A 12,731-nucleotide genomic window follows, 5' to 3' on the forward strand; every position below is an offset into this window, starting at 1 on the left:
TCTTCTTTGCATTCTTACTAAAAGTTGGGGATGGCCTGTTTGGAATTTGATTTATAGTAGGTTTGTAACTAAAATCAAAGAAAAACTTATTTAGTTTCTTTATAAACCAAGGTAAAACTGACAATCAAAGCTAAGCTATAAAAAATTATTCCTTTAATGACACCAATTAAATAGCATCAAATAAAACACCTCCATTAGTAGTTTTAACAGGTAATATGTTAAAAGCAATTATGCTCAACTAAAAATATGTTGTATATATACAGTAAATACCACTTTAAGTGGCTTCAGGACTTGTATCTGGTTTAATATTGCTAGGAAAGTTTTTTAAACATCCAATATTTTAACCTCCAGCTGTTCTCAACTTCAAAACAAAACTTTTTTTAAAAAATTTACTATCTCAATTTCTTTCTTTCTTTTTTTTTTTACATTTCACGTGTTTCAATGCCATTCTCCCAAAACTTCCCACCCTCTCCCTCTCCCACAGAGTCCATAAGACTGCTCCATACATCAGTGTCTCTTTTGCTGTCTCATATACAGGGTTATCATTACCATCTTTCTAAATTCCATATATATGCGTTAGTATAATGTATTTATGTTTTTCCTTCTGGCTTACTTCACTCTGTATAATAGGCTCCAGTTTCATCCACCTAATTAGAACTGACTCAGATGTATTCTTTTTAATGGCTGAGTAATACTCCATTGTGTATATGTACCACAGCTTTCTTATCCATTCATCTGCTGATGGACATCTAGGTTGCTTCCATGTCCTGGCTATTAGAAACAGTGCTGAGATGAACATTGGGGTACACGTGTCTCTTTCCCTTCTGGTTTCCTCAGTGTGTATGCCAAGCAATGGGATTGCTGGATCATAAGGCAGTTCTATTTCCAGTTTTTTAAGGAATCTCCACACTGTTCTCCATAGTGTCTGTACTAGTTTGCATTCCCACCAACAGTGTAAGAGGTTCCCTTTTCTCCACACCCTCTCCATCATTTATTATTTGTAGACTTTTGGATCGCAGCCATTCTGACTGGCGTGAAATGGTACCTCATAGTGGTTTTGATTTGCATTTTTCGGATAAGGAGTGATGTTGAGCATCTTTTCATGTGTTTGTTAGCCATCTGTATGTCTTCTTTGGAAATGTCTATTTAGATCTTTGGCCCATTTTTTGATTGGGTCATTTATTTTTCTGGAGTTGAGCTGGAGGAGTTGCTTGTATATTTTTGAGATTAGTTGTTTGTCGGTTACTACATTTGCTATTATTTTCTCCCATTCTGAAGGCTGTCTTTTCACCTTGCTAATAGTTTCCTTTGATGTGCAGAAGCTTTTAAGTTTAATTAGGTCCCATTTGTTTATTTTTGCTTTGCTTTCCAATATTCTGGGAGGTGGGTCATAGAGGATCCTGCTGTGATGTATGTCAGAGAGTGTTTGCCTATGTTCTCCTCTAGGAGTTTTATAGTTTCTGGTCTTACGTTGAGATCTTTAATCCATTTTGAGTTTATTTTTGTATATGGTGTTAGAAAGTGTTCTAGTTTCATTCTTTTACAAGTGGTTGATCAGATTTCTCAGCACCACTTGTTAAAGAGATTGTCTTTAATCCACTGTATATTCTTGCCTCCTTTGTCAAAGATAAGCTGTCCATATGTGCGTGGATTTATCTCTGGGCTTTCTATTTTGTTCCATTGATCTATATTTCTGTCTTTGTGCCAGTACCATACTGTCTTGATAACTGTGGCTTTGTAGTAGAGCCTGAAGTCAGGTAGGTTGATTCCTCCAGTTCCATTTTTCTTTCTCAAGATCGCTTTGGCTATTCGAGGTTTTTTGTATTTCCATACAAATTGTGAAATTATTTGTTCTAGCTCTGTGAAGAATAATGTTGGTAGCTTGATAGGGATTGCATTGAATCTATAAATTGCTTTGGGTAGTATACTCATTTTCACTATATTGATTCTTCCAATCCATGAACATGGTATATATCTCCATCTATTAGTGTCCTCTTTGATTTCTTTCACCAGTGTTTTATAGTTTTCTATATATAGGTCTTTAGTTTCTTTAGGTAGATATATTCCTAAGTATTTTATTCTTTTCGTTGCAATGGTGAATGGAATTGTTTCCTTAATTTCTCTTTATGTTTTCTCATTATTAGTGTATAGGAATGCAAAGGATTTCTGTGTGTTGATTTTATATCCTGCAACTTTACTATAATCATTGATTAGTTCTAGTAATTTTCTGGTGGAGTCTTTAGGGTTTTCTATCTAGAGGATCATGTCATCTGCAAATAGTGAGAGTTTTACTTCTTCTTTTCCAATGTGGATTCCTTTTATTTCTTTTTCTGCTCTGATTGCTGTGGCCAAAACTTCCAAAACTATGTTGAATAGTAATGGTGAAAGTGGGCACCCTTGTCTTGTTCCTGACTTTAGAGGAAATGCTTTCAATTTTTCACCATTGAGGATAATGTTCGCTGTGGGTTTGTCATATATAGCTTTTATTATGTTGAGGTATGTTCCTTCTATTCCTGCTTTCTGGAGAGTTTTTATCATAAATGGGTATTGAATTTTGTCAAAGGCTTTCTCTGCATCTATTGAGATAATCATATGGTTTTTGTTTTTCAATTTGTTAATGTGGTGTATTACATTGATTGATTTGCGGATATTGAAGAATCCTTGCATCCCTGGGATAAAGCCCACTTGGTCATGGTGTATGATCTTTTTAATGTGTTGTTGGATTCTGATTGCTAGAATTTTGTTAAGGATTTTTGCATCTATGTTCATCAGTGATATTGGCCTGTAGTTTTCTTTTTTTGTGGCATCTTTGTCAGGTTTTGGTATTAGGGTGATGGTAGCCTCATAGAATGAGTTTGGAAGTTTACCTTCCTCTGCAATTTTCTGGAAGAGTTTGAGCAGGATAGGTGTTAGCTCTTCTCTAAATTTTTGGTAGAATTCAGCTGTGAAGCCGTCTGGACCTGGGCTTTTGTTTGCTGGAAGATTTTTGATTACAGTTTCAATTTCCATGCTTGTGATGGGTCTGTTAAGGTTTTCTATTTTTTCCTGGTCGAGTTTTGGAAAGTTGTACTTTTCTAAGAATTTGTCCATTTCTTCCTCGTTGTCCATTTTATTGGCATATAATTGTTGATAATAGTCTCTTATGATCCTTTGTATTTCTGTGTTGTCTGTTGTGATCTCTCCATTTTCGTTTCTAATTTTATTGATTTGATTTTTCTCCCCTTGTTTCTTGATGAGTCTGGCTAATGGTTTGTCAATTTTATTTATCCTTTCAAAGAACCAGCTTTTGGATTTGTTGATTTTTGCTATGGTCTCTTTTCTTTCTTTTGCATTTATTTCTGCTCTAATTTTTAAGATTTCTTTCCTTCTACTAACCCTGGGGTTCTTCATTTCTTCCTTTTCTAGTTGCTTTAGGTGTAGAGTTAGGTTATTTATTTGACTTTTTTCTTGTTTCTTGAGGTGTGCCTGTATTGCTATGAACTTTCCCCTTAGGACTGCTTTTACTGTGTCCCACAGGTTTTGGGTTGTTGTGTTTTCATTTTCAATCGTTTCTATGCAAATTTTGATTTCTTTTTTGATTTCTTCTGTGATTTGTTGGTTATTCAGCAGCATGTTGTTCAGCCTCCATATGTTGGAATTTTTAATAGTTTTTCTCCTGTAATTGAGATCTAATCTTACTGCAGTGTGATCAGAAAAGATGCTTGGAATGATTTCTATTTTTTTGAATTAACCAAGTCTAGCTTTATGGCCCAGGATGTGATCTATCCTGGAGAAGGTTCCATGTGCGCTTGAGAAAAAGGTGAAATTCATTGTTTTGGGATGAAATGTCCTATAGATATCAATTAGGTCTAACTGGTCTATTGTATCGTTTAAAGTTTGTGTTTCCTTGTTAATTTTCTGTTTAGTTGATCTATCCATATGTGTGAGTTGGGTATTAAAGTCTCCCACTATTATTGTGTTATTGTTAATTTCTCCTTTCATACTTGTTAGCATTTGTCTTACATACTGCGGTGCTCCCGTGTTGGGTGCATATATATTTATAATTGTTGTATCTCCTTCTTGGATTGATCCTTTGATCATTATGTAGTGACCTTCTTTGTCTCTTTTCACAGCCTTTGTTTTAAAGTCTATTTTATCTGATATGAGTATTGCTACTCCTGCTTTCTTTTGGTCCCTATTTGCATGGAAAATCTTTTTCCAGCCCTTCACTTTCAGTCTGTATGTGTCCCCTGTTTTGAGGTGGGTCTCCTGTAGACAACATATGTAGGGGTCTTGTTTTTGTATCCATTCAGCCAGTCTTTGTCTTTTGGTTGGGGCATTCAACCCATTTACGTTTAAGGTAATTACTGATAAGTATGATCCCGTTGCCATTTACTTTATTGTTTGGGGTTCGAATTTATACACCATTTTTGTGTTTCCTGTCTAGAGAATATCCTTTAGTATTTGTTGTAGAGATGGTTTGGTGGTGCAGAATTCTCTCAGCTTTTGCTTGTCTGAGAAGCTTTTGATTTCTCCTTCATACTTGAGTAAAATCCTTGCTGGGTACAATAATCTGGGCTGCAGGTTATTTTCTTTCATCATTTTAAGTATGTCTTGCCATTCCCTCCTGGCTTGAAGAGTTTCTATTGAAAGATCAGCTGTTATCCTTATGGGAATTCCCTTGTGTGTTATTTGTTGTTTTTCCCTTGCTGCTTTTAATATTTGTTCTTTGTGTTTGATCTTTGTTAATTTGATTAATATGTGTCTTGGGGTGTTTCGCCTTGAGTTTATCCTGTTTGGGATTCTCTGGGTTTCTTGGACTTGGGTGATTATTTCCTTCCCCAGTTTAGGGAAGTTTTCAACTATTATCTCCTCAAGTATTTTCTCATGGTCTTTCTTTTTGTCTTCTTCTTCTGGAACCCCTATGATTTGAATGTTGTAGTGTTTAATATTGTCCTGGAGGTCTCTGAGATTGTCCTCATTTCTTTTAATTCGTTTTTCTTTTATTCTCTCTGATTCATTTATTTCTACCTTCTATCTTCTAATTCACTAATCCTATCTGCTGCCTCTGTTATTCTACTATTTGTTGCCTCCAGAGTGTTTTTAATTTCATTTATTGTATTATTCATTATATATTGACTCTTTTTTATTTCTTCTAGGTCATTGTTAAACCTTTCTTGCATCTTCTCAATCCTTTTCTCCACGCTATTTATCTGTGATTCCACTTTAATTTCAAGATTTTGGATCAATTTCACTATCATTATTCGGAATTCTTTATCAGGTAGATTCCCTATCTCTTCCTCTTTTGTTTGGTTTGGTGGGCATTTATCCTGTTCCTTTATCTGCTGGCTATTCCTCTGTCTCTTCATCTTGTTTAAATTGCTGAGTTTGGGGTGTCCTTTCTGTATTCTGGCAGTTTGTGGAGTTCTCTTTATTGTGGCTTTTCCTCGCTGTGTGTGGGTTTGTACAGGTGGCTTGTCAAGGTTTCCTGGTTAGGGAAGCTTGTGTCGGTGTTCTGATGGGTGGAGCTGTATTTCTTCTCTTTGTTCAGTCGCGCTGTGGGGAGGGAGGGAGGGATGCTGCAAACAAATAACACTGGCGTGCGCTCGCAGTGCCTCAGCCACACTGGGTCTGCCCCCCGCTCACGGCGCGTGTAGCCTCCCTGCCCACACTGCTCGGGCTCTAGGTTGTTCCTCCGGGAACAATCCGAGGCTGGCCCTGGGTTGCATGTACCTCCCTGGTCCAAGCCGCTCAGGTTCAGGCACTCGGGTGGTCCTCAGAGGCGCAGACTCAGTTGGGCCTGAGTTTTGTGCTCTTCCCAGGTCCGAGCAGCTCAAGTGATGAGGTGTTTGGCGAGCGCCAATGCTGCGACTTATCGCCTCCCGCCACTCGGTTATCTGGGCGTAAAACCAGCGCACCTTCTCAGGCAGATGTTAACCGTCCAGACCCCCAAGAAGTTTTAGTTAGCAAAGAAGCCTGCTTACAGTTTTATAGATTATTTCTCTCTGGGGCTGCGATTGCCCCCTTCTGGCTCTGGCTGCCTGTCACCGGAGGGGGAAGGTCTGCAGCCGGCTATCTCTGTTCAATTCTTTGTTCCGTGCACGGGCCTGGCGGTGTCTTAAGTTGGGGCTGGCTTTTCGCGTGGTAGATATCCCACAGTCTGGTTTGCTAGCCCAGATTATTTCGCTCAGATAGTGCTCAGGGTATTCAGGCCAGATTCTTACTCTAAGCGATGCAGCCCGCGCTGCGCCTCCCTGCCCAGCCCCCACTTGCTAATGGCGCGTGCAGGCGTCTACGCTGCTTCTCCGCTGGGGGAGTTACCGTAGGACTCGCAATCTTCGAGTTTTAATTGTTTATTTGTTTTTTCTTCCTGTTATGTTGCCCTCTGTGCTTCCAAAGCTCGGCACAGATTCGGCAGTCAGAAGGTTTCCTGGTGTTTGGAAACTTCTCTCTTTTTAAGACTCCCTTCCCGGGACGGAACTCCGTCCCTCCCTCTTTTGTCTCTTTTTTTGTCTTTTATATTTTTTCCTACCTCCTTTCGAAGAGTTGGGTTGCTTTTCTGGGTGCCTGATGTCCTCTGCCGGCATTCAGAAGTTGTTTTGTGGAATTTACTCGACGTTTAAATGCTCTTTTGATGAATTTGTGGGGGAGAAAGTGTTCTGCCTGTCCTACTCCTCCGCCATCTTGGCTCCTCCTCCCTATCTCAATTTCAAATTCGTTTTAGCTACATATGTGAACATGCTTTCTAGGTCACATGATTTAATCTTATGTATTGCTAATAAGTGAAATTTTTGGAATACCTTGCTCATAAGAGAGATGTTTTCTTCCAGAAAGTCCGCTTGTGAAGCAGATCTTTGAAAAGTTTGTTGCTTTTTATTAAACCCATAAAGGTTAACCTGTCAAACTAAACTTTTCATACTGTTGGTTTCAAATATTCTGAAAGGCTCCTTTCTTTTCAAGACCTTTTTAAAAAGTTCTTCACTGATCACTATACATACACCACTCTCTTCCTACCTAATAGATTCCAGCTGATAATTTGCAACTATACTCCAAAGTTTTGTGGAAATGTGAAAGAAAATCATTCAGCTCATCTGTTTCAGAGACAGAATTTGTGTAGCATAGCCTTTTTATCACAAGATCCTCAGACAAAGCCTGAAAAGCATATTCTTCAGTCATAGATCTCAAAACTGAGTCCCTAGTAAGTGTATAATCATACAAAGAAGATCTAACGGAGGTTTCTGAACCAGTTGATTCATCCTTAGGAGTCCCATCTTGAATTTCTGAAGAAATATGTGCCATCTCAAAGAAAGTCTTTCTTCATATATTTTTCTCATTTGTCTGATTTTACACACTGCAACTTCAAATGCTGCTTTGCTGGCCTACAGACCTCTCTAGACCATCACAGAGGTCCTCAAAGTCACCTAGCAATTGAAGGGTAACTGTGACATCACAAAGTCACTGGTCTTCGAGCAATTGAAGGATAATGTTCAACCAGTGCTTACTTCAGCATCAACTTAAAATACACACTGTTTACAGAAATACTAACCAAAGCCATGAAGGCTGCAAAACCTCATTCCTAAAGAATTTTTACACAGAAAAATCATATCAATAAATCTACTTGAAATCTGAACTAAAAGCGATTTATCATCCTCCTAGACACACATTCTTAATATTCATTACTGTTACGCATGCAAACTTGGATCTACTCGCTACTGTGAAGTAAAATCAATCAACTGACTGAGTTACAGTGAAAGCATGTGTTTATTGTAGGACTGAGCAAGGTTTCCTAGCAGTCTTTGGTGCTTCAAAGACCCAAATTCACAAATACTTTCAGGGGAAGGATTTTAATGACTGATCACACACCTGTGATCAGTTTTGGGGCATTGTACTAATGGCCTGTTACTGAGGATATTGGGAGTCAACATCATCGACCGTCTGCTTCCAACTATTCTGTGGTCTATGTACGTACATTTCAGCCTGGTTGGAGCTTTAACATCTCTAAAACTGTTCACAGTGTATTGCTCAGAATGTTATCTATGGCCTTTGAGGAGGAACTAAAGACCTTTCTGCTACGTCTGCTACATCACCTCAGTCGTGTCCGACTCTGTGTGACCCCATAGACGGCAGCCCACCAGGCTCCCCTGTCTCTGGGATTCTCCAGGGAAGAACACTGGAATGGGTTGCCATTTCCTTCTCCAATGCATGAAAGTTAAAAGTGAAAGTATCATTACTATCTTCTGTTGCTTGATTATTTTCCTTAATTTCTGGCTTTTCTAGCTTCTCTGATTAAAATTACTCTTGGAAAATGAGGAGGTCTACAGGCTTCCCAGCTCTTGAACTGTGTGAGTCAGCAACAACTTTGGCTATTTCCTGTTGACCTGGAGCATGGAGTTGGAAATAATTCTGAGATCTAAGGTTGGTATCAACATTTTCTGCAATGGAAACATATCTATTTTATATAGATATTTGTATATCTATATACATAAATATGCATATAAATAGGTATATCTGCTGTCATTTCAGACGTGTCCAACTCTGTGTGACCCCACAGACGGCAGCCCACCAGGCTCCTCTGTCCCAGGATTCTCCAGGCAAGAACATTCGAGTGGGTTGCTATGTCCTTCTCCAATGCATGAAAGTGAAAAGTGAAAGGGAAGTCACTCAGTTGTACCGATCTATTTGTGACACCATGGACTGCAGCCTACCAGGCTCCTCCATCCATGGGATTGGCCAGGCAAGAGTAAAGGAGTGGGGTGCCGTCACCTTCTCATATATATATAAATATATATATATATATATTTTTTTTCTATATCTGAGTATTTTTTCATTAAACCTGGGCAAACTTTTGAAAATTGGTAGGTATTTATTAAAAGGAGAGAGGGGAGTGGTATAAAAGAGTCCTTATATGTTAGATGTAGCCAATAAAACATATTTTGAAGTATTTCCACTTACATATATTCAATAACTGAGTAGAGTCTTGAGTCATTCTGCATTTGGGTTTTAATTTTTCCATGTTGTTATACCTAATGGGAATTAAAAGTCAATGTGATTTTTTTATACCCAAACTCATACACACATGGGTATGTATGTGGATATGTCAAAATAAAATTTTAGGCAACATTATTCAGGTGGCCAAACACTTTGCTTGCTCCCAAGATCTTAAATGAACTGTTTGGGAAGCCCAACATTGCTTAATAAATTACTGGCTGAATGCTTTAGATACTGTTGCTGAAAGGCTTTCCTTTAATCTAGTTCGTCTTCCACTATTGTTTCTGTAATAAGAGATCGCATTCTTACATATGAGGAAACCTTGAGGCCATACAATTGTTACTCTCATTTGCTTAGAGATATTGTTTGAAGAAAGCTGTTGTTCTCCCCACATTGGATACAATTTTAAACATTCAAGTCTGTAATAACATAGGAACATGTTGGAACCACATGCACAATGGTCAACTAGCTGGATTTAGGATAAACAGCTACCCACTTAATGGCTAAAAGAGATGCCAAGGGCATTGTGCATAGATCATAGACAGGCTCTTCTGACTAGCTGAACACTGAAATTATATGAGGTGTACATCAAAATTACTTCTCCATAATTCAGTATGTAAAGTTTTCTTTCATCACTTTCAACTTCTGGTAACAAATATTTCAATAGAAATCACTGATGATCAAAATTTATCTTGCTTCATGCCACCGGGGTTCAGCTTCCTGCCCCCATCCACATCATTTATCTTGTTCCTTGTCCTCCTTTGTATTTTTGAGGTAGCCACATTAGAGAAAATCTAACTAGATAACAAAAATAGTCTCAATATATTATGTTAATGGAAAAATATATTATAGGCTGTGTATTTTGCAATATTTTACCCAGTTGTCACAGAAGTATGGCACAAATGCTCTAACAGGCAACTTAAAACCAGCAGTATAATATATAATAGGTAACTATCATAGAATATTCTCAGAAAGCAATTTCTTATTCAAAACATTGAGGGAAAACAAAGGTACGAGAATACAGTAATTCTCAGTGTTCATAGGAAAACATAGGGTAAACAGTACATTTGAATTCTCTGCTGCTGCTGCTAAGTTGCTTCACTTGTGTCTGACTCTGTGTGACCCCAGAGATGGCAACCCACCAGGCTCACCAATCCCTGGGATTATCCAGGCAAGAACACTGGAGTGGGTTGCCATTTCCTTCTCAGTATTACACAAAGTAAGATCATGACATCCGGTCCCACACTTTCATGGGAAATGGAAGTGGAAAAGACAGAAGCAGTGACAGATTACCTCTTTCGGCTCTAAATTCACTGCAGATGGTGATGGAAGCTATAAAATTAGAAGACAATTTCTTCCTGGAAGAAAAGCTGTCACAAATTTAGAAAGCATGTTAAAAAGTGAAGACATGACTTGATCAATGGAGGCACTTTGAGTCACATCTATGGTCTTTCCAGTAGACATGTACAGATGTGAGAACACCAAACTGCTCTGCTAGGAATGACTTGTGTGTATCCATTGAATTGCAAGGACATAAATCCAGTCAAACATAAAGGAAATCAACTCTGAAGAAGAATTAGAATCACTGATGCTGAAGATGAGTCTTCAAAGCTTTGGCCACCTGAGCAAAGAAATGACTCAGTGGAAAAAAAAAACAACAACAACTGATTCTTAGGAAACAATGAAATCAGGAGGATACATGGGTGAGAACGAAGGAGAAGGTTGTATAGCTTCACCCATTCAATGGATATGATTTCAGGCAGACCCTGGGTGATGCAGAGGGCAGAAAGCCCTTGTGTGCAGTCCAAGGGTTCACAAAGAGTAAGACATGGCTTTGTGACTGAATAACAACAAGATTTCAGTTAATAAAATGGATCTTCCAGGGTCATGGTGGAGGTCTCATAATGTTAGAGGAATAGGAGGCACAGTCCACTTTCTCCCCCACAAATCCATCAAAGGATCGACTGCACATGGACCACCTTCCAGAAATCAACTTGAACGATGTTGATGGTCCCTAGAAACCAAGAAATGAAAACCCATCTCTTAAAAAGGAGGTAGGACAAAATAAGAGATGGACATGAAGAAAAGGTTTTAGGGAACGAGACTCCCCTTGGAGAGGGAGTCGTAAAGGAGGAAAATTAAAACAAGATAGGAAACCCTCTCTCAAAAGTGTCAGTGGGAGGAAAAAGAAAAAAAGAAAAAAACAGAACCAGGGGAAAAAGAACAAAAACACAGATTATGCCAATAAATGCAATTACTAGCCAAAAAGTCACTCAGATTCTTCTGTCCACAGTCATACATGAGGTCTGGGAGGAGACCTGTGGTGTATCAAACACAGTATTGTTAGAACCAGGATTTAGTGCCCTGAGGACAATCTGATGGAGCTAATGTGACAAAGAACATAAACCATGGGAAAACTAGAGACAGCCATTTTAGAAAGGACTTTTCCTACAAGAAGGCTCTAAGTCCACATACTGAACCATGGCACACTCACAGACCAGAAAACTAGAAAATACCAAAGAAGACCAAGCCAGCTTCCATTGAAGACCCTTTCTTCCATGGAGGTAGAGAGGAATGTATATGACTGCCAGAGGCAGAAGCAAATAGGTTACTAGTAACTTGGTCCTACAGACATCCCCTACCAAGCTCTAAGCTGGTTGAAATTTGCTAATGATGAATTCCTGAGTTCATGGACAGTTCACATAGGCCGGGATCATGACAGCCTGGGGTCAGCTACCCTGAAGAGACACATGGAACACCTGAGGCTGTGGGCTCTGGCACAGGTAGCAAACTGTGTGGTTGAGACCAGAGAGCTGCATAAGGAATGGGCCACCTAGGACTGTGTCTTGTCCTCCAACCAGCCACCTGAGATTTTTGACTTGTGAAGAGCAAAAAGCACCAAGCCAATCATGGTCATTGCCCTTGCTGAGCACCTAAGTGCCTGACTGGCTGGGAAGTGCATGAAACACACGACCCACTTGGGACCATGCCCTCACGTATCAACAGGGAGGCTGAGCAGTGTGGACCCAGGAAGAACATGTCACATTTGTCAGTGGCAAGCCCAATGTGGTCAATCCACCTCAAGCACCCGCATATCCCAGAGGTATTTGTTTTCAGTGTCCCACCTCACCACCAAAACACCGAGCAAGTGAGGTCAAATACGAGGCTACCACACCCTCGTTTCATGTTGAAAGCCAGATATGGAGAGGCTTTCAAATAAAAGAAGGAAATATAAACAAAGGAGCATAAACCAACCCAGAAGTGATAGGTTCAACAGCATAAATCTTCAATTAATTCCAATTAATTCAATTAATGTTCAACTGAGGTACAATAGTAGAATTTGACAACAAGTACAAGCTTCAACTAGGAACCATCTGACACTGTACTGACACCAAAAAGCAAATTTTTTTTTTTTAATTCTGAGATCTATTTCTATATGATTTCTTTAACTTTTAACAATGCTAGGCCTTTTTAATACCCTAAACTTTTATTTCTGTTAACTATTATTACCTTTCAAATAAAAACAACACGTCTGTGTTTTAAACACTTGTTATATATATAAGAATGAATTCGACCTCCGTTTTCTTTTCTTGTACTATTTAAATGAGTCTAATTTTTATTCTTGGTTCTTAACTTTTGCTTTCCAAAAATGGTTATCAATGTTGTAACTTTAGGAATACAATTTTTAGGATCAGATTTCACTTATGAGGGCATCAGATTTCAGACACGCTGAAACCATAATCTCAAAAACCTAGCCAATCTTG

The sequence above is a fragment of the Bos taurus genome, chromosome Y, assembly GCF_002263795.3.
Source record: "Bos taurus isolate L1 Dominette 01449 registration number 42190680 breed Hereford chromosome Y, ARS-UCD2.0, whole genome shotgun sequence".
In the NCBI taxonomy this organism is placed as follows: Eukaryota; Metazoa; Chordata; class Mammalia; order Artiodactyla; family Bovidae; genus Bos; species Bos taurus.